Source organism: Panthera onca, chromosome A3 (genome assembly GCF_046562875.1).
Source record: "Panthera onca isolate mPanOnc1 chromosome A3, mPanOnc1 haplotype 2, whole genome shotgun sequence".
Taxonomy (NCBI): domain Eukaryota; kingdom Metazoa; phylum Chordata; class Mammalia; order Carnivora; family Felidae; genus Panthera; species Panthera onca.
The window spans coordinates 60,004,256-60,025,912 of record NC_138341.1 but is presented as its reverse complement, the minus strand read 5'-3'; the positions used below and the strand labels follow the sequence as shown (position 1 = coordinate 60,025,912).

Genomic DNA, 21,657 nt, shown 5'->3' with positions numbered 1-21,657 from the left:
TATAAGGGCATCATCCCAACATGAGGATTCCACCCTCATGACCTCATCTAGATCCAATAACTTCCCAAAGGCCCCACCTCCAAATACCATCCCATGGGGTGGGGTGGAGGGGGGGCATGGAGTGGGGCCTAGAGCTGCAGCATATGAATTTTGGGGTGAGGACACAAAATTCAGCAAGTAACGTTTATTGAAGTGTGTGGGGCAGACGCTGCTACTTGATATATAATCTGATATACATTTTCTCCATTCTCCTTTACTAAGATAACAATTTTGTTCAGGATGGCAATGCATCCAGGCAAAAATACTGCCTTACTTGCATCTGGTAGTGATCAGGTAACCTAGTTGAGGCCTGATGAGCTATAAAAGAGAAGCTATTGGGTGGGATTTCCAGGAAAGCTGTTGGTTTCCTAATGAAGAAAGACTAGTTCAGCTGGCACATGACTTCTACTCTCTCTCCTTCCCTTTCTTCCTGCCTGAAATACAGAATCAATGCCTGAAGGTATAGTGGCCATTCTGAATAATGAGGTTGTAGAGGAGGAAACTCTTCTTCCTTCTACCTCCTAGGTGCTCCAGCTGGGGCCCTATAAATTTGACAAAAGATAGACTAACAAGAGAAAAACCATCAGTGCGTGCATCATATATACACACGGGAGCGCTCAAAGATGAGTAATTCAAAGAGGTAGTTGCAACTTGAGCTTATCCAGCATCTCAAGAAAAGAACAATAAGTTTTTAGAGAAATGACAAGAGGAAGGAAAAGGATTTTCAGTTCTAGGATGGCAAACTGTGAGGAGGTAAATATATGAGGGAAACTAATTGAAGATAAGGGCTAGTTAGTAAGGTTTGTTACATAGATTTCCTCTGGTGCTGTCTCCAGGCTGATAAAGGTTTAAAGTTGTTTCCAGTGATTAACTTCTGTTCTGGTGGGGAGGGGATACCTTTACAAATCTATGTCCTGCTTTTAGGCAAATAGAGGGAGGGCAGAGGACTTTTCTTGTGTTTACTTCTCAATTGCCTTTAGCTCAAAATAAACTTTATGCCAAAGTGGGATTTTCTGCTGCCCTTCAAGGTCAAGAACAGAACACTGTAGCAGAGCATGAAGTTAGGAGGAGCCTGAATACCAGATAATTTCCACAACCTCTGCATTGGCCCTGCAGGCCTTGTGCCAGACTTCTTGTTATTGGGGAAAATTATTCCATTTAATTCAGCTGCCATGTTTGCAATTTTATTATTGTGCAACTGAATTCAAGCCTAACTGAGGATAGGACAGCAAGACTTCTTACTATAATTGTGTTTTCTGGAATGAAATTTCCTTGTTTTTATGCCCATTTTTGCTTTGTTTTATAACTGTATATGGGGGTGATATATGCTCACTGTTCCTAACATTTTATTATTACACATATCTTTTCCATTATATGATAATCTTTCTCATTCTTTTGAATACTTTTTGCTTTTATTTTGTAGGCAGGAAAAAGCCAAAATTTTTTTCTCATAGAAGAGAATGAAAAGTTCTGAGTGTTGTTAGGACTAAATATAGAAAAGAAAAAGGTTTTTTTGTCTGTTCTCATTGTCTCTCTTTAGAAATTATAATTGAATGGATAAATAAATGAATGGATATCCAACTAGCCAAATTTCCACTTTAACAGAATTGCTAACCTAGTAGATACAGAGAATAGCAAATTACTATATATCATATTTTAGCAAGAGCTTGGACAGACTCTATTCTTTGGACCAGATGGAAAAATGTAAACCAGATGATAATGTAGTTTCATGCATATTCAGCTGATTTGCTAGACAGATCTAGGGAATATGGATTTCTGGAAAATAAAACTTTTAACTTCATGTCTTTATCTGTGATGTACAAACTTCCTATGGATCCATACTCAATCTGCCACAAATATTAGAACATTTAATAATTGGCCTTTGAAGGAAATCAGTTATTATGAAGAAAGGATGTGTTGTACATCCAATAGAAAAGTAAACAATAAACTTTCTAATTCCTTTCAGTAGAGTCTTAAGCACTAAAAAGAATAGTCAAAACAAGCATCAGTCGACTAACTTAAAAAATTAGCCATAAAAATTGAAATTTTCCCTTTATTTCTTTATTTTTCCAGTGTTACTGAGAAATAATGATATACATCACTGTAAGTTTAAGGGATATAGCATGGTGTTTGATTTACATATATTGTGAAATGATTACTACAGTAGGTTCAGGTAACATCCAACCTCTCCTATAAATACAATAAAAAGAAAAGAAAGCAGAAGAAAAAAAAGGAAAACAATGTTCTCCTGGTGATGAGAACTTTTAGGACTGACCCTCTTAACAACTTTCTTATATATCCTATAGCAGTGTTAGCTCTAGTCATCGTGTTGTCCATTACATCTCTAGGGCTTATTACTCTTAGGACTGGAAGTTTGTACCCTTTGACCACCTTCCTCCAACTCCGCCCCCGCCTGCCCCCACCCCCCAATCTGGTAACTACAAATCTGATCTCACTTTTTATAAGTTTGATTTTTCTTCATTGCTTTAAGTTCATTGCCCATCAATGCTGGGAAAAAAATATGACTTACATTACATACTTACTTATAAGGTACAAATAAACAAAAGGCCTAATGGAAAAGAGGCAAGGAAATACAAAAAAAAAATTTGCCTGCAAAAATTAAAACAAAAGATGAGCCCAGGAAATGACTAAATATAATGGTAAATGAATGCAGTAATAATTTTTCTACTAAAAACAAGAGCCTCAGTTGAGATTGAAAAATACAATCCATTAGTAAATTGATTATGAAGTGCACTCAAATGTGTTTTTAAAAAGACAAAATCTAGAAAGTTAGATGAACGTTTCCATCAAAATCAAACAAAGAAAGGGAAAGGAGAATTTCCAGAATCAATAGTGGTGTCTGAGGCTTCTTCTCCTCCATCCAGTTCTCCCACAGGGAAGAGATCAATGCCCCCAAATGCTCAGCTCTGAGTGATGCTGCAAGGGGGTTTTTAGGGGCCCCCCGAGGCTCCCATGTGTAGTGGGTACAAATCTCAGTCCACAAACTCAAGTGAGGAAGAAACCTAAACTTCTCTGTTTTCCTTAATACAACTGGTCTTCTAATACAGGCTCCCGGTCCATCAAGGAGTCCTGATCTTCATCCTAGTCATTTGGAATCTATCCCCTTTTCCCGGGGTTGTCTAGTTCTGGAGGACTTCCCAGGGCACGGAGCTGGAGCAGGGCACACGCTCCTTGGTTGCTATGGAGACGCAGGTCCCTCAGGACCGGGCATCTCTCTACTTCCGTGTTGCTCTTGAGCACCTGCCAATCACTCCACCAGGCCACAACAAGCCCTTGTGTGGAGTCTTGCTACCTCTCTGACTGGGATTCTCTCTGGAAAGTGAGACACGGGCACTCCTGCTCTCAGATCCTACATGTTCATTTGGGATTTTGCTCTCTCCTTGGGGGCTCAGCTCAGGACAGAGGTCCCTGAATCCTTTTGTCCGTGATCACTAACATCTAAGCCAGAGGGAACAAATTAGTAGCCTGCAGGTCAAGTCCCGTCCAGCAGGTATTTTGTCTGGCTCAGACAGTATTTAAAGATTCTTCTGAAAAGATTATGAACATTTTTTTTTTGAAGAAGAGCTGTAGCTTTTAGATCCAACTACCAATTACTGGGAAGTACAGAAAACAGAGAAGCATGTTAAATGACACCAGCAAAATCCCGACTATGGGAAAGTACATAACAAAGGATGTGGCTTCTTTAACAAGTACATTGTAAGGACAGAAAGATGGGGTCACACCTGTAGGTTAAAAGAAACTTAAAAACACCAATCACTTGCAATGTGTGGACTTTGGATCCTGTTTCAAACAAACTGTAAAAAATAAAGTAATATAAAATAAACATTTATGACCTTCATGAGAAAATTGTAAATTTTAACACTGACAGGCTATTTGATGTGTAATTATTGGAATTCTGTTTAGTTATGATATTGTGTTATAGTTAGAAACATGAGCCCTTATCTTTACCAAAAAAAAAAAAAAAGCATATCTGGGATTTACTTCAAAATAATTGAAGATGGGGGCAAGTGGGTGGGGTTATGGATGAAACAAAATTGGCCATGAGTCCATAATTATGGAAACTCAGTGATGAGTACAAGGAAGTTCATTAAAGCACTTTGTCTATTTTAAATATGTTTGAAGTTTTCCATTATAACATTTTTTTAAGGGGAGCTTCCACATAAAACATCTGATTTTGGATTCTCTTGGAAAAAGGGAAAGAGCTGGTAACACGAGGATAGACCTCCATACTGCAGCAACCAGCCAGAGTTGAGAAGTGTTACAGGATAGGCACCCAGGAAACTATAGTCCCTGCCATCCCTGTTGTCCTTAAACCTGGCTCACTTCCCGTGTTTATGGTACCTGCCTCAGCCATCAGTGTTCTAATCTGCAACCCACAGGAAATTTCCTTCCAACACTCCCCTCACCCAGGTCACCCACTGTTGTTCAGGTGGGGCTGTGCCAAAGGGGGTACCTGTTTTTCCTCTCCTTTTCATGATGCTTTTCCCCCAAATCCTTTCTCTGTGCTATGTGCTATTCTTTTTGGGCCTCCAAGGGTCTAGGATTTTGAAACTCAAAATCCAGAAGGAAACACTTGTCCCTCCTCCCCATCTTCTGCTTTTGGCCATTACGCCCCTTCCCTGAGGGAGTGAGAACAGAACAACCTGACACTCGATGAAAAACCGGGGAACATTTGGTTAAGATGTAGATACAGGTCTTATACAATATCAGATTGGTGAATATTAAAAAGTTGGGTAATATCAAGTGCTGCCAAAGGTGAAGGAAAACAAACTCTCATAGGAGTGTCAACTGGCATAACTTTCCGGGAAGCAGTTTGGAAGGGTTAAGTGAAGCAAACAGATAGACCCTACAACGCAGCTCCCCTGGATGCGGAGTCCAGAGCAACTCTGGACTGAGCCCCCAGAGAAACACCTGTGAACACGTTCTTGTAGAATCATTTGTATTAGTGAGAATTTGGAAACACCTGGATTAGAAGTTTATTAATAGAAAAGCAGATACATAAAATGTACCCAACAATGAGGACTGTTCAGCAGGTAAAAGAAATGTTCTGGTTCATGTTTATCCTATAACTTGGAGTCATCTCAAAATCTCATCGTTGAGATTTTCATCACTGGACAAAATCTCACCTCTGGACAAAAGTGAGAAGAGAATGATATACCAAAAGGCCACATCAGCATATTTTTAAAAAATATGCACAAAATAATACCACTACTGGGTCTTGATACAAATAGGAATATAGATGGGCAGGGCACACAGAATCACAGCAATGGTAAGAGGGAAAAAATGAGGCTGGAGATGGGACAAAAAGATGAAACAAGAAAGTAAAATAAAAGTGAGCCCTGAGAGCATCTCTCTGGCTTAGTCGGTGGAGCATGTGACTCTTGATCTCGGGATTATGGGTTTGAGCCCCATGTTGGCTGTGGAGATTGCTTAAAAATAAAATCTTATAGGGGTGCCTGGGTGGCTCAGTTGGTGGAGCATGTGACTGTTGATCTCAGGGTTGTGGGTTTGAGCCCCATGTTGGCTGTGGAGATTGCTTGCTTAAAAATAAAATCTTACAAGGTGAGCCCTGCACATGCTAATAAAGGTGGTGTGCCTTCAACCAAGGAGTATGGCTGATTCATTCCCAGCACATGAGCTTTCAGCAAACAGAAAATCAAACCAAAACAAAATACTAGTTAATATTTAAAATATTAACCTGATGCATGTGGAAAGAGCACGTGAGTGAGTGGCTATGAATAACCAGGAGGCTAATGTGTGCCCAGAGGTGGCAGAGAGAGCTATCACTTAGGGTTCTAGGCAGAGTGGGGCCAGACAGTGGGCTTGGGCCACCTCAGGGGACAGCAGGTGTCCCCAAACCTTCAGTCTCCTGTGATTCTCTCCAAAAGCTGATCTCATTCTGGGGTCACCCCTGTTGTGGCCTTGAGTTGCTTAATCACAGACATTCACCTCCTGTCAGCACTGTTGGTAACCTGCTGGGTCACAGAGATTGTCGCCATGGAGTGGTTTCAACTTGTTAATAGCCTCCAGCTCCTCCAGTAAAGTCAAGATATCCTGGGTACAGATACTCCTGCAACTCCCCCCATTTTTACATGCCTTCAATACCAAAAGCTACTTTTCAGATAGTGCGTTGTATGATAGAGACTAGAACTGTCCAGCTTTCTTTGGTTGGGCTGTGGAGAGGCAGAGAAGAGTGGTTCTGGCAAACAGCCCTGATTTTGCTTGAAACCCCACTCTTGGGAATGAAGGGGAGAAAGAAAGATGATGTGTTATTGCTGTCTCCTGAGCCCATTCTTCTACTCTCTCCTCCTCTTCCCTTCCTTCCTTTCCTTTTACAAACATGTCTTCAGTGTGAATATGCACCAGGCACTGTGCTAGGCACCATACAATTTGAATCTGACATTGTTGCTGGCCCTGAAGAAGATTTAAGTCTAGTGGGGAGCAAGCAGTGAGCAGGGTCAAGCGTGGTAGAGATCTGTGGGGGGTGGGGATGCTTTGAGGCCACAGAGGAGGACAGCTACATCAGATGAGAGGATATCAAGGATGGCTTCTTGGAGGTGGTGCTCCTTGAGCTGAGTCTGAAAGGATAAATGCAGTTAACAAGCAGGGGAAGATTAGGGAAAAGGTATTCCTGCTGGAAGAAAGAGCAGGTGGAATGGCTAGGAAGCATGAAACAGCAGGAAGCAGTGGGAAGCTGTCACCAGTTCACCATATCTGGACTTGGGGCTCAGGAAGGGTCTTGGGTGCTAGTACTTAACTCATGTCCTATCTCCTCCCTGAAGCTTGCAGAACTGCCCCAGCCCCATCATGTACCCCTCTTCTATAATCTTGGGCCAACATCTTCCAATCAAAAAATTGCATATTATTATTATTATCATTATTATTTTCGTGTGAAGGCTTTATTTCCTGTATTTCAACTTACAGAAGGGCGCATGAGCCCAGTGCTTCTCCCATCCGGTGCCTTGTGTTATAGCCTTTGTTCCACCATGGGGATGACTCATGATCCAGTTCAGAGTGGATTCATGATCCAGCTTTTCCGTGAGGAGGCAGACTGAGGCAGTGGGTAGAAGCACCAAATCCCACCCTAGTGCACTAGGTTTTTGTCTTGAGAGGCTTCTGAAATTGTGTACCTGAGCCAGGCTGACATCTGGACCAGTGCCCAGGTGAGCATTCTTCTGGGAGGGTGTGGTAGATAGCCTCTGAGATGGTGCCCAGTGAGCCCCATCTCCTGGTTTTCATGGCCTTGTGTAGTGTCCCACATTGTATCAGGGTTGATCTGTATGATCAGAAGAATGTAACAGAAGTGACAGGACATGCCTTTAAGCCTGGCTCCATAAAGACATTATGACTTCTGCGTTCATTTCCGTCTTGGGCTGTGCACTCTGGAGGAAGCTAGTGTATGTTGTAAAGACACATCAGCAGCTCACGAGTTCACGGGGTGAGGAACTGAGGCCTCCCACCAACAGCCACGAGAGGAGGCATTGTAGATGTGGATCCCACAGCCCCAGCCAAGCCTTCAGATGACAGCAGCCCCATCTGACATCTTGACCACAGCCTCATGAGAGACCTTGAGCCAGAACCATCCAGCTTAGCTGCTTCCAAATTCCTGACTGTTAGATACTGTTAGAGATGATAAATGCTTACTATTTAAGCCATGATATCTTAGGGTAATTTATTACATAGCGATAGATAACTAACAAAGTGTACTTGGTAGCTCTAAGTGGCTTTTCCTGCTTGTGTCTGGGGAGGCTTCCTGATGAGGCTTTTGTCGCCTCTGATAGGCAGAAGTGTTGGGGTTCCCCAAAGGCCACATCCACTCACCCCGATTCCTTCCCTCATTCCTCCCTCCCCAGGTACTTCCCTTGAAGTGACCAATAACCCAACAGCAGATGCAGAAGAACCTCGTCCGGACTTCCCTTATGTGACTAGCACAGAGCTTTGGGAGAATGAGCCACCACACCCGACCCCCACCCCTCCAGGGAGGCTTCAGTCAGGGAGGCACTGACTGGCACGGGGACATTCCCAAAGAAATGGTGTAAACACATCTCATCAGAACCTGCCATCGTCTGAAGCACTAACCCCTTACTCCTTTTATTAAATTGGTATATACATCTTTACCTCTGGTTTTCCAGTGACTTACCCATTACTCGGTGCTCTGGAACTCGGTGTGTGCACACACTTTTTCTTTTCTCCTGTGAATCTGGCCACTACCCCCCACCCTCAAACCTGAGTTAGTAGAGGAAAAAGTTGTCCTTCCAACAATTTCAAATCAAAGAAATCCCCAGGGGCCGTCCAATGGGAAGTTCTGAGGCCCTCTGCACCGAGTTTTGTCTGGTCAAAGGAACTGAGTTTAAGAGCAACCACCTCTGCAGGGGAGATGCCCTAGGGATTCACAGCCCTTTCAACTCTGGTGCAGATGGCCAGGGCCCAGAGACACACAGCTTCTGGGCCTGAAGTCACAGCAGAGGCAACTTCTGACTTATAAAAGATTGTGTCTCCTGGTCTGTGGTGGCTTCCTTTTGGTTTTTTGCTTACTTAACCAACCCTTAGTACTTGCTATGTGCGAGACTCTGTTCTAAATACTTTACAAATATTAAGCCATTTAGTCCTCAGAATGACCCTATGAGGTAAATGTTCTTGTTGTCTTCATTTTACAGATAAGGATCCTACGCACAGAGATGTTAAGCAATTTGCCCAAGGCCACACAGTGAGTGGGTAGCAGAGTAAGGATTCACACCCTGGTGGTGCTTGGCTCTAAGATGAGAATTGACCCAATGTCTATTCAGTGAGCATTCTGTGCCTCTGGGGCACTGTTCTGGCCAGGGCTCCTGGGGCTGCACAAGGTTATGTATTTGAGTCCTGGCTATGGGCAATCCAGAGGTACACATCCAAGCAGGGCAGTGTCCTGAATAAGCTAGGCACATCCTTAGGAAGGAAAACAATGGGGTTGTTCATCTTCCAAGACTAACCTCTGTACTCAACCTTGCAGGCCTGCCTGAGCCCTGCCTTGGGCAGGAGGGTATCCTCTCAGATCATGCTCATTCCTGCCTCCTCACCTTAGCTCAGCCAGGTACCTGGGGGGATGTCTCCGCACTTCCCCATCTGTCTAGACCAATGGTTCTCGACCAAGGGCAATTTTGCCTCCTGGAGTTAAGAGGTGATGTCTAGAGACATTTTGATTGTCACAAGTAGAAGGCTGCTAGTGGCACCTAGTGAGCAGGGGCCTGGGATGCTGCCAAACGTCCTAAAATGCACAGGATGACACCTCACAACAAAGGATTATCTGGACCAAAATGTCAATAGTGTGCAGGTTGAGAAACTGGCCTGGGTCCATCTCACAGCCTCCTTAAGGCTAACGACCACCATCACCACCACCCCCTGCCCCCCGCCACACACACATGATCTGATTCTTATTACAGTGGTGGTCCAGGGTCCTAGTGGGGCTCCATGCATCCTCACTTCATCTCTCAGAGGCCACAGCAGAACATGAAAGATCCAGTTTGCATGCCAGCTACAAGTTCTTAGAAATACAGCAAGGATTTTGAGGTACTGACAAATGTAGCTGACATTATTTTGTATCAGGCTCTGTGCTAAGCATTTTGTATATTTTGTCATATATAATTCTCACAAGCCAGCCTTAGATACTAATATCATCCCTATTTCACAGATTGGGAAACTGAGGCTTATAAATGTCAAGTAACTTGCTTAAGGTCACACAGCTAATAAATGACAGGGCCAAGTTTGTGCCCTTCCCTGGCAGTCTGACTCTAGCACTGATATACATACTGAGGCAAAGGAAAGATGGTAAATGTACAAGGGGCCTGCCTGAGGTCAGGGGCCTCCTGGCCTCCTGTGGGACAGAGGGATCAGCACCACTCACTCTCCATAACATAGTTGCAGCCAAGACTCTTGGAGCTGGGCAGAGAGAGGCTAGACCTGCCATGGTTCTTCAAGAGGGAAGAACGATAGTAGAGAGAAGGGAGAGGTGGGTTGGTTTTTGTACGGGGACAGTTGAGACAGGACCCGCAAGAAAGAGATGGGTAAGGAAGGAGGCCTGGGAGCTTTTTATTATTTATTATAGCAAGAAAGAATGGGAAAGAATAGGAGGTTTGTTTCTAAGCTATAAATGCCCTCCTTTGATCCCTGTGCATATCAGAGATAAATGAGTCACTGAGGCCTCAGAAATTAATGATTGTCCTAATTATTACCTCAAGTGACCTTCCAGCATTAGTAATTCTCCTTACTCCCTGCAAAGTAGCTGTGGCAAAGTTTGACCAGGTTTGGGGAAGAGGCAGGACTGACGTGGGTGAGTTTCTGCTGTGACAGGCTCAGTGGCAGAGATGAAACCGGCCTCAGCTCCTCCGGAGAACAGAGAGCCGGACTCCAATGGGAAAGGCCCTGCCCTCCCAGTGTTTGCCTTCAGGGCCTGGTGGGATCCCGAATCCGCTGAGAGGGGACAGTTTGGAGGCGTTTGAAGAGCTGCTGGGCCAGCTGAAAGCAAAAGGGCGGTTCCTGCAGAGTTAACATCCGACCTTCCGCAGGCCCTTCCCCATTCAGATTCCCGGAAAAGCTTTGAAGTTTCGTCTGTGTGCTGTTTTCATTGCCCTGATCTTGCCGTATGGGTATTAGCCTGCAGCCCTGCCCCATCCCAGGGGATTTATTCCCCAACTGCAAAAATCTTAGGAAAATACTGCAAGCTCCACCCACCATCCCCAAGCCTCTGGTTGCTTTGTCCTTAGGCTAGAATAACAAAGGAGACCTCAGAACCCTCACCAGGGGACATTCTCTTCGCGTTTATAGTTTCTCCAGAGACATTCCGGTGATGACCTCCGGGACCGGATCTGAGGGCAGAAGCTTCCAAGTTCGGGGAGGTGGGGGAGGGAGAAGGTGGTAAGAGGAAGGGTGAGTGAACAAGATTGTCCCGGAAGGCCTCCCCAGGCGCAGGCCAGGTCCAGGGCAATTACAGCAGGACCCAGAGAGCCTCTTTCCAAGTCTTGTTCAATGAGCCAACCACTGTGCTTTCGGTACCCAAATATCAGTGTCAGGGACCTTTGTTGCTCCCAGCTTCACACAAGGTCCTCTGCTATCACATTGCTCAAGGCCACCAGCGAGGCGTAAGTCAGGATTGAAGAAGAAGAGGAGGGGGAGAGGAGAGAAAAGAGGAGGTGGAGAAGAAGAAAGATGGAAGACAGACTGAGACAGAGGAAGAAAAGGAAAGCCGGGAATCCCAAACCAGCCTGATTTTGCTTTTCAGAGCAAAGACTCTGAACAATGGTGCCATCTTGTGGCTGTGAGGAGAAATTACCACCAGGACTTGCACTCGTGTTCTCCCTCCCTCCCTCCCTCTCCCTCTCTTCCTTTCCCTCTCTTCCTCTGTGTGTGTGTGTCTGCTTGTGTCTCTTTTTCTGTCTAATCACCCTCCCCCCCATTTCTCTCCTTCCCTCTCAATCTCTCCCGCCCACATGCCCCTCCTCTTCATATTCCAGAGTAAGACTTCTATATACAAGTTTCTAGAATGGTACTGTCCAAAAGCAGTAACCACTAGCCACATATCACACATTATACTCAAATGTAAATTAATTAAATGAAATAAAATTTAAAATTTAGAATTCACTTCATCAGTCACACTAGCCACAAATGCTCACTAGTCCCATGTGACTAGAGGCTACTGTATTGGACAGCACAGAAATAGAGTATTTCCATTGTTGCAGAAAGTTCTGTTGAACAATGCTGTTATAGAAAGTTCAGAGTTGCCATCTGATAGAGGATTGTAAAAATCCAGAGGCAATATAGTTTAGGTGCTGCTTTCTACCTTCCAAGTAGCCACTGGTAAAAGGTTTGCAGAGCAGTTTTCCCCCAGACCCTTTCCTCCCAATGTCAGGGCTTCAGCAATTGATGGGGGCAGTGTTGCATTTTAGAAACAGTAGATTGATTGGGTGTCACATAGACCTGAGTGTGAACCCAAGCTCTGCCACTGAAGCCTCTCTGGACCTCAGTTTGCTCCTCGGTCAGATAATTCCTCTAGACTTTTCCAGTTTTACCAGGCTGTTACATGCCAGGGTTTGACAAGAGCTGATGTCAAACCCAGAAGGAGGCATGAAACATGCAAGTCCCTGAGCTGTGCCTCACCCATGATGTCTGCAACTGTAGCGGCACAAGTCGTGGATCTTGGCATTCTCCCCGCCCCCACTCATCCCCAAAGCCACTCCAAGCTCTGTGTCTCTCCCACGTACCTCTTAAGTGACTTCACATCTGCCTGGTGAAAGACTGGCTGTTTGGTGTTTGACTCAACCCTAACTTTAAGTTTCACTTGCTCCTTCAACAAATATTTATTGCACTCTTATTATGTGCCAAGTACTGTCATTGGGGACCTCCATTCTGCACCTTACATTTTAACTGGGGAGACAGATATTAGGCACTTAAATATATCACATAATGGGGAGTAGTAATAAGTGTGACAAAGGGAAATCAGGCAGGGGAATTATAAGGCTATTTCTGATAGGGTAATTGATCAGGCAAAAGTTTCATAAGCAGGTGACATTTGTGCAGAGGCCCGAATGATGTGAGGGAGTAGGCCAGTGGATATCTGAGGGGGGAAAGAGATTATAAGACTGCAAATGCAAAGGATGCAAAGGCGTGAAGCCGGCTCTGTGAGTCTTCTCCCAGGGTAAGCAGTTATAGGAGATGACACATGTATGCTAATCTAGAGGTCTAGGGTCTAGCATCTAAGAATAGATGGAACATTTATCCCTTCTCTAGCTAGCCCTGTTTTTAGCATCCAAAGATATCTTTATAGACATCCACCTGCTGAAGGCCCATCATGCTTCTGGGGAGACTATGCTCTAGGTCTGGACTCAGGACCTTCTGGCTCCCAACCTTCTGAATACAGAAGCTGACCTTTTTTTTTTTTTTTTTTTTTAGTTTATTTATTTATTTTGACAGCATGTGAGTGGGGGAGGGGCAGAGAGGGAGAGAGAGAGAGAGAGAGAGAGAGAGAGAGAGAGAAAGAGAATCCCCAGCAGGCTCTGTGCTGTCAGTGCAGAGCTCAACTCAGGGCTCGAACTCACAAACTGTGAGGTCATGTCCTGAGCCAAAATCAAGAGTCAGATGCTTAAGTGACTGAGCCACCAGGTGCCCCCAGAAGCTGACTTTTGATGTGAGAAATCCAAAACACTCACCATCTGAGCCAGTGTTTTCTTTCCCCAAATTGCTGGGCTCCCTTCTAAGGAGAGTGGTGATCCCACAACTCTGCTTTGCTTATATCAAACAGCCTAGATTTCCGAATGAACATCTTCACCAAGACATCAAAGTTGAAAAAATTGTTTTCAAGTTTATGTATTTTGAGAGAGAGAGAAAGAGAGGGGGGACATGTGAGTGGGGGAAGGACAGAGAGAGAGGGACAGAGAGAATCTCAAGCAGGCTCCACACTGTCATCACTAAGCCTGACGTGGGGCTCCATCCCACAGACCCCTGTGACATCATGACCTGAGCCGAGATCGACAGTCAGATGCTTAACCGACTGAGCCACCCAGCCACCCCCAGAGTTGAAATGTAAAAAGAGCAATTCTTTCAGAGAGAATGCCCATGCTTTAGACATCTGGTGTTTGGCCGGTTCCTATTCCAGGCTAGTTTGCTCTGCCTCCTGCCCATTAACAGAGCCGTTTCCTGTGTTTTGTTCATTTTCCAGGTTAACAGGGCACAGTTTGCAGGTATGCTTACAAAATATCACCTGGAACATTTTTCTGTGTTTCTGAAGGCTTATGTTCTCCATGGGCAGAGAGCCAGTTGCTTACAGGTAAAACTGCTCCAAAACTAGATTGCTCTCAGGGCCCATTTGAGTTTGCTTTTCCAGCACGTGAGTTAACAAGAATGAGTCAAATGTCTCCTGAGTGGCCTCCGGGTTACTGGACTCAGAAGGTCAGAAATGTCTGTGCAAGAAGTCTGAGGACTCGAGATCTTTTTTCAGTGTTCCCCTTCACGATGCCCATTTCACATATCCAGAAGCCAAGCGAGGCAGCCTGGTGCATGAGCCTGGGTTTCTTTCCCAGAAAGCATTTTGCAGTCTTGGTGGCCAGATTCAAATAACCTCCACTAAAATGAAAAACCAAAGAAACAAACAAACAAATACCAAAAAAAAAAAAAAAAAAAAAAAAAAAAGAATCCCAATTTGGACGTTAGAAAACATCTTCACAATTAATTTAGTCTTTTAGTTTTTGTGGTTTCAGCAACTGCCTTATTTGGGTATCTTCTTGACACTTGATGGTTTCAGAGGCTTCTATCCAAGAGGAAGTCCTCTGAAGAGAAAGTGTAACTTGGTTTTGTTACATTCTTTGTATAGGAAACTGCCTGACCGCAGCTTCAAGCTCTTGCTATTGGCTCTTCAGGGTCAGTGTCTCTTGCTCAGGCGAGTTTGTCAGGTGAATCTGCTCAGGTAATACTGTCTTGTTGCGGGGCTCCCCAGGGACACCTGCCCAGGCCTGGGGAGAGCTGTGTGGGAAAGTGCCTCTTGTAGCTGAGGCTGTACCTGCCTCCCTGCGCAGGGAGGGGAGGTCGGTCACTACTGCCTTGAAGCTAGTCCAGTCTGTACCTGGACCAGAAACCAAAGTAGACTCGCCTCAATTAAAATCCCTGGCAACGAGGGCCAAGAATGACTTGGCTGTCCTCTCCCTGCCACAAGAAACAGGCCTGCCACGGCCACCTCTCCAGTGAGAGTTAGAATGCATTCGCCTCGGTGTGGTTTTCAGTTTTAGGAAGATACGACGGGGGCAGGGTGAGTCCTGGCAATCTCGCCAAGGACTTCGAGCGAGGAGACTCGGGTGTTGCTGGTGCGAATGTAAATCATTGCAACATTCCAGGAGGCCAGGTGGGCAAGATGTATCATGCCCAGGTCAGTCCTGCCTTGTTGGTCGTTATGAGTTACTGTTAATTTTTGGAATTTACCCCTTTTCATTCTCAAAAAATGTCCCACTTTGCAGGACAAATGATATGGTCACCCAGTCTTCGGATGCCTTTAGGAAATGTATGCTAAGAATACACAGACATAGCTTCAGGGATGTTTACTACAGGCCTACTAGGCATAAAGAGAAGTTAGAGATAAATTATGTGTCTTACCCCAGAGGATTAACTAAGTTCAATAAATTATAGTATATCCACATAGTAGAGTGCTAGATAGCCAATGAAAAATGGAATGTAGCAAAATATTAAACAGCATAGAAATCCTATCTTATAGTATTATCCAAATCCAGTTTATAAAGAAAAAGGACTAACCGAGGACTAAACTGTTGGTTCTCTCTGGGCAGTGGAATTGGAAGTGGCTTATATATCCTCCTCTATACTTTTCCTGTGTTTCCAAATTTTCTACAATGGACATATATGTTATAGGCAGAATAATGGCCTCCCAAAGATGGCCACACTCTACTCCCCAGAGTCTGTGAACACGTAAGGTTACATGAGGAAAGGGAATCAAGTTTCCAGGTGAACTTGATGTTGCTAATCAGCTGACCTGGAGAAAGAGAGATTAGCCTGGATAATCCAGGTGGATCCAATGTAATCACAGAAGTCTCGGGGCGCCTGGACGGCTCAGTTGGCTGAGCATCCGGCTTCAGCTCAGGTCATGATCTCACAGTTCATGGGTTCGAGCCCCATGTTAGGCTCTGTGCTGACAGCTCAGAGCCTGGAGCCTGCTTCGGATTCTGTGTCTCCCGCTCTCTCTGCCCCTCCCTCGCTCATACTCTGTCTCTCTCTGTCTCAAAAATATACATTAAAAAGAAAGTTTAAAAAAATGTAATCACAGAAGTCTTTAACCATGGGGGGATGACCCAGGCACAGGCACAGGAGAACCACCGGCCATTGCAGATGGAAAGGGGCCCAGGAGCCCAGAAATGCTGGTGACCCCTAGAAGCTAGAAAAGATAAGAGAACGGGTTCTTGCCTAGAGCCTCCGGAAAAGGAATGGGGCCCTGCTGACACCTTGATTTTAGCCCAGCGAGAGCCATGTTGGATTCCTGACCTACAAAACTGTAAGATGATAAACTTGGATTGTTTTAAGCCACTTCATGCATGGTAATTGGTAACTGCCGTGATAGGAAATGAATACAATGAATTTCTTTTTTAATTAAAAAAAAGAGAGATGGTGATAGTAAAAGTCACTTAAAAAGAAAGGATTAAAAATCCTTATAATTCCTTATAATTTAACCCAGCGGCCACACTGGGAGGAAGCCTGGCACAGTCTTCTTCCTACAAAAAATCTGGATAAGGAGTTCCTAGCTGGCTGCTGTTTTGTTATTGGAAGAAAATAATAATACAAGGGATAAGTAAATGACCCGACCAGCCAGCAGCCTGAGAATGGTCCTACAGCGGTGCATAAATAATTGTACAAAATGGGGCAAGAACAATCAGTGCTCTAGGTCCAGAGGAGGGAGAACCACGGAGCTGCTGCTTTTGAGAATTCTGGGACCCGGAGAGGAATTGAACTTGCAACCCTTTCTGAGTAAGTGGAAACTGCCAGGCTGTTCTGCTGGTTTGTGCCGGCAAATCCCATTCTGACATCAATAAGTAGAAAGAAGAGGGTGATGGCTTTTGCAACCCCTGCCAGGGGCAGGGAGCTGAGCAGTCTGGCCCGTTCTGAACTGTTCACTGGAACAATCTGCTCAGGTTAGAGAGTGGCAGAGGATTCTCTCCTAAATAAATCCTTTCCTGTTTGCTCTGAAGGAGCTCTAACGGAAATCCCCAGACTCTTAGCAAAGGCTGCGAAGAATAAGGTATCTGAAAATGGAAACAGCCTTTTTTTTTTCTTTGCTAGAGGGTCCAAAATGACCTCCTCTTCAATCTGTAGTAAAGACTCCCTTTCTGTTGTAGGGAGGACCCTCTGGGAGCAGGTGCTGAGTTGGCGTTTGGTGAGCAAGACATTCGTTAGGGGTAAACACCTGTGGAGGTCAGGGAGCCGAAGCAGGACTGAGCACGGAGGGTGGTGATGCCGTGATGCGGTCCTGACAAAGCCGAGCCCACAGGCAGGTGTAGCCCATTAGAACTGCTGGTGGGGGCTTCAGTGGCCAGTGTTTAGACACCTTGCTCGTGATCAGTTGCTGGATGTAGGTACAGTTTAGGCGAGGCAACTCTCAAGCAGCCCCAAAGGAGCTGGGCGCTGTCTGCCGACTGCGACAAGATCTTCTTTGAGAGGCAGTCAGGTTGGCACATCTTGTGTCAACTGCACCATGCCTCCCCGTGGACCTTGTTCTGCTTATCGGCCAGGACCCATAGTCCTGCTAACCTGGTGGGTGCAAGAGGGACTTGGCTAATTTTGCATGGCTCCTGAAAGCAGAAGTGACATTTCAGCAGCATCTGCTGAAATTCAGCATTCAGCTCAGAACAGAGGACTTGGTAGGAGAGCATGACTATTTACAATGGGACAGAATCCCTCCAGAGGTCCTGAGCCTCTGGAATACTCAGAGTGTGGGAATTGGTGGCAGGATGGAGAAGGGCTTTCTACATTGAGCCAGAGAGAGGGCAGGTTCCTTCTGGGGCTGCTTATGACCCTGACAGTGGGTGGCTAATGGGGCCACTGCAGGGGGCTGCTCTTGGCCATCTGTGGCTCTGTCTACTGGTGTCACTTCTGGGGCTGACATCCATTTCATGTCAGGTCGGCTTCTAGGAGTTTGTCACAGACCAGGTCACCCTTAGTCCCAGACGGGGCACAAATGCAGCCCAGAGAATCCCTCCAGGCTGGCCCCTTCAGATTACCCCCTCCCGTTCCCCTTCTTGTCTCATTTGTTTGGTTCCAGTCTGACTTCCTTCTTCCCATTTTGGCCCTTTTGGATTTGCTGATCCTGGCATGCCTTCCATCTCCCTAGGACCTAGCTCTGCTTCACGGCTCTCAGCCCATGCTCTGTGGCCCTAGAGACTGTATTTCCTCTCCCAGTCGTGTCCCCAAGACCTCATTTACCTGCCCATCCCTGTCCTGGAGGCAAGATCAGTCAGTAACAAGTGCTGAACATTCACAGTCCCCTTGGTAAATGGGACTTCCTCTTATTCGCTCAAGCCATACCTGCCACAAATTCTAGAAGGTGCTGCCTTTTCCTAGTATTTCCAAGTGTGATGAACGAATCATGTTTATATTCATGCTATTCATTACTTCATATGTGTGTTTAAGAACCTTAGTGTATCATCTATGCAAAATGATACACATTAGGTACATGTAACCACATCTAAGTGCCTACCCACCAACTGTTTAAGAAATGGAAATGTGTCAGTACCTTTGAAGTCCCCTGTGGTCTCCTCTCTCACTGAGGTAGGTTCAACGGACCCATCTGGATTCCAGGTCCTTCCTTCCTTTATTGCTTTTTACAGTGTTACGGCCTATGTATGCGTTCCTACGCAATATGGTCTTTGCTTCTGCTAGTTTTTAAAAATTCATATAGTTGGAACTTACTGTGTTGTTCTTCTGTGACACCTTCTTTCACTCAGTATTATGTTTTTGGGATCTAGCTCTGCTGTAACATGCAATTTTATATTTTAGCCAGGACCTTTGTCAATCTTCATCTTTCCTCTGACCCTATGGGCTAAAGGCTCATGGGCTTTTAGTTTGTCTGCAGTAGTCACACTGGAGACCCCCCCTTTTTTTTTCTCATTCTCTTCCTCTTGTCTCCTCCTTTGCATCTTCCTTTATTACCCCCTTCAAGGACAAAGACCACCTATCCACACACCCATGCATGTGCACCCATGCATGGGGTTTCTGAAACAAATACATGACCATTGCATTCATGTGGAGGTGGTTTAATGATTGTGACACTTACTTTGCTGAAATCTGGACCCTGGGGCAGAAATGAGTTCTCTCTTCCTGCTCCAGGAAAGTGAAGCATGTTGAATTTATTGCTAGACTAGGCGGGCAATGCTTTGCAAACTTTAGTGAGCACACAAATGGCCTGGGAGTAGGGTGGGACCTTGTTAATTAGGGAGCTTTATGGACCCTCATTCCCCAGAGGCTCAGAACTGGATTATTGGGTTCTCCGGGTGGGGCCCAGGAATCTGCGTGTTAGCAAACAAGCCTCTCTCTGCCCAGCAGTTCTGATGCAGACCATCTATCTTTGGCACTCTTTTAGCAAAGATTAGCCTCTGCCTCAGCCAGAATCAGGGCTGCTTGACCTGAAATACCGTCAGCCTCCAAGCATTTCTCTTAGCCGGAGAGTAAGTGAAGGCCTGTCCCCTGAGCTTCCAACACTGGGCCTGAATAGAAATAAATATTCACTGAGGCTTGAAGTTCTGGCAAGGACTGATCCCTCAGAGAGAAAGGTTAGGCTCCAGAACTGATAATCTGAAACTTGCTGCCTTTGTCCAGTGTGGAGTTTAACGGAGATTGCTGCATTTCCAAACAGAAAGCTGGAACAAGCAGTTGAAGCTTGCTGCTGACATATGAAGTGGCTCAGTCACCAGCCTGACACCGGACTGGGAGAGTGGTAGCAACTGCAGGGGCACGAGTCTAGCCCGCAGGCCACCCCAGAGCCAGCAGGTGTGCGCAGGCCAGAGTCGCTCTAGGCCTCACTCAGGCATTTCACATGCTCTCCCTCTTGGCCAGGCTGGGGAGAGACAATTAGTGCTGCACATCTATGGCAGGATCTGTTGATTGTGGGCACCCTGTCTGCACTTCCCCTGTAGAACAAAGACGTTGGCCAGTGGCCATAGTTAGGTCACCATACTTGTTGGGGAAGAAGCTGTCTTGGCCACTAGGGCACTTTGCACAGATCCCTGGGAAGCAGCTAAACTGTCCTTTCCCAACCCAGTGAAATGAAAAACAAAGGTTGTGAACCCAGGGCAGTAGAGAGGTCCTGGATGGTACCCCAGGGCATCTGTTGGTCTTTGATTGATGGAGCTGAGGAAGAGACAGGGTCATCATTCAGTTAATGAGCCTGGCTTTGCGTGGTGCTGAGGCCGTGGTGATGAACAAAAGACACAACGTCTCTGGCCTCATAGAGCTCCGTCTATGTAAGTAAATACCTGCAAACTGAAGTATTTGCTAGGTCAGTGGGGAATGCCAAGGGGTGGGAGGGTGGTTATGAACTTGACCTTGATTGTCAAGGAATGCTTCAGAGGAGGAGACCCACTGGATTTTAAAGGATGAGTGGGAGTCTGAAAGTCACGAGAGGGCATTACAGGCAAAAGGAGAGGTCAAAGCCAAAGGCTTGAGATGGATTCATCAGGCTTCAGATGACTCCACTTATAGCAAGTACCTAAAGCAGTCAAACTCCTAGAGACAGAAAGTAGAAGGGAGGGCGCCGGGGGCCAAAAAGGGAGGAAATGGGGAGTTAGTGTTTCATGGGTACAGAGTTTCAGCTTTGCAAGATGAAGAGAGTTCGTGGATGGATGTGGTGGTCATTGCACAACAATGTGAATGTATTTAATGTCCCTGAATGAGCAATGTGCCACTTAAACATGGTTGAAGACAGAATATATATTTAATGGCACCTGAAAGTGCTTGGCTCTTGATCTTTAAAAGCTCTACTTGCTGAAAATTATCTCTGAATGATAATTAGTGGTGATAGAGTCCATAAATTTATGTTACTTACTGATTCTTTATATTAAATTCTTCATGTTAAAAAAAAGCTAGCAGCTCCTGGGTGGCTCAGTTGGTTAAGCATCTGACTTCGGCTCAGGTCATGATCTTGTGGTTCGTGAGTTCAGGCCCCGCGTCAGGCTCTGTGCTGACAACTCAGAGCATGGAGCCTGCTTTGGATTCTGTGTCTCCCTCTCTCTCTGATCCTCCCCACTCACATACATACACTCTCTCTCTCTCTCTCTCTCTCTCTCTCTCTCAAAAATAAATAAAAATTAAATATTTTTTAAAAAGCTAAAAGAAAGTTTTTTATAACAAAAATGACATTGATTTCGAAAAACCAAAGTTATTTTTGAATAATCTTTAAGCAGAAAAACCATGTGCAAGGGGTCCCCAAAGTCACAGTGAACATGCAATATTACCATAGGCAAGTGAGTGTTCCAGGGCTCCAACTAAGGCAATGGCAGAATGAATGGAGAGGATGGGGGTGTATACAGCAGGTGTCATGCAAGGTAGAGCAGCTGTGGAAAGCAAGGGAGAGAATCTCAGGAGGTCAGGATGGCTCAGGAGGTCAGGATGGACATTAGGCCTGGTGATAACAGGGTGGGTGGGGGTACTGTTGATCAGGCTCTAGAAGAAGGAGCAGAAATGTGGGGAAGAAGGTCTATGTGTTGGGTGGAAATCAGCCCAATACGCAGGCATGATATTTGGGGACCTCAGAGTGGAGGTAAGGATTTGAAGGTATGGGGCATGGATGGCAGTAAGCATGCTGTATGCTATAGAGATGACCCCGAGAGAAAGGTGGAGGGAGGGGCGACCTTGACCAAGGATGTAACTGTGAGGAATGTCAATACTTTCAGGGGGGCAGAGCCTGAGCTGACAAGATTCACTTCGATGATACAGTTTCAGGGCCCTAGGATGCCTTTGCACCTCCCACCCCATTCCCACTCCCATATCTCCTCCAGAGATTCACCATGCCTGGAGTTCTTCAGTTCAGGGAAAGTGTGGCCACGAGGCTTTGCTGTCCCAATCAGAGGCCAAGGCATGGTGGGA

At 45.5% G+C, this 21,657-nt stretch overlaps 1 long non-coding RNA gene across 1 annotated transcript in view; it reads left to right on the top strand.

The window, feature by feature from the left end:
- LOC144615928 (uncharacterized) overlaps nt 1–21,657 on the top strand; it is a 124,589-nt gene that overhangs the window by 87,696 nt on the left and 15,236 nt on the right. Inside the window, exon 2 of the long non-coding RNA XR_013554656.2 lies at nt 14,399–14,464. This is a non-coding gene — a long non-coding RNA (uncharacterized LOC144615928). The remainder of the gene's footprint in view (nt 1–14,398; nt 14,465–21,657) is intronic.